Source organism: Electrophorus electricus, chromosome 5 (assembly GCF_013358815.1).
Source record: "Electrophorus electricus isolate fEleEle1 chromosome 5, fEleEle1.pri, whole genome shotgun sequence".
Lineage (NCBI taxonomy): Eukaryota > Metazoa > Chordata > Actinopteri > Gymnotiformes > Gymnotidae > Electrophorus > Electrophorus electricus.
Window position 1 is genome coordinate 12027587 of NC_049539.1, and position 1012 is coordinate 12028598.

Below are 1012 nucleotides of genomic sequence, written 5' to 3' on the forward strand. Positions count from 1 at the left end.
GTGTGCTTTATTAAACATTTTCACTTATGCTTGGTTTTCCAAAACATTGCACTGTTAAGTTCATTAACTGTGGTCAGTGTCATATTCATAATCTTGGTCCTATTCTATAAACCAGTATTGGGGTTTTGGGAATTTAGGTTGGGGTTTTTCTGACTGAGTGCAAAAAGCTTCTCTGTTGCATATGCTCTTTATTATTATTATTCCAGCATGCCATGAGAAAACAGGGAACATTCAAATGAAGAGCTGTTTTCTGAGTGCAGACAGCCTTAAGATTTAACTTCCTGTTTATTCAGTGAGTCTCATGCCAATGGGTACAAGTTAATCCTAAAACAAGCAAAGGCGATCAAATTTAAACAGTCTCCTAGCTATACCACATGTAGTAGTCAGTTATATTAAATTATTGAGTAGTGTGATTCTGACTGGTTCAAAACAGGCAGCTGGAATTGGGTTAGGGTTAGGTTTATGGTTATGGTTAAGATTAGGATAAGGGATTGGACAATTTCACAACCAGATCACTTTGCTTGCTGATAAATGTACAAATTATGTCTGAACCTATATTAAATTAGGACAGTCATTGTTAAATGACTTGGTATTCATCTCAAATAAATTTTTTAATGTCTTGAAATTGTAAGAAAATGGCAGAATATTCAACAAAATCACTTTGAAATTATTATCTTATAGTGATTACAGATCTTATTACTTAGCAAATACAGAATAAAATCTATGTATAAACAATACAGACAGTAAATACTTCAAATTTGTGGTTCCTTGTTCTATGAAATCAAGGTAAAAATATGCTTAGATTTTGCTTGAAACGCCTCTTCACTGTATTTCAATATATGGCCAATGCACAAATGAACAGTGCCAAATGACTTTTGACCCCATCCCTATATACATCAGGCAGAGGGGAGCTAACTGTAGTTCATTACATTTAACATGCAATTAAATTAACTGCTGAGTTAAAGGTTTGTGCTAAAGCCTGCCAGTAGTTTATCTTTATTGCCATACAGTT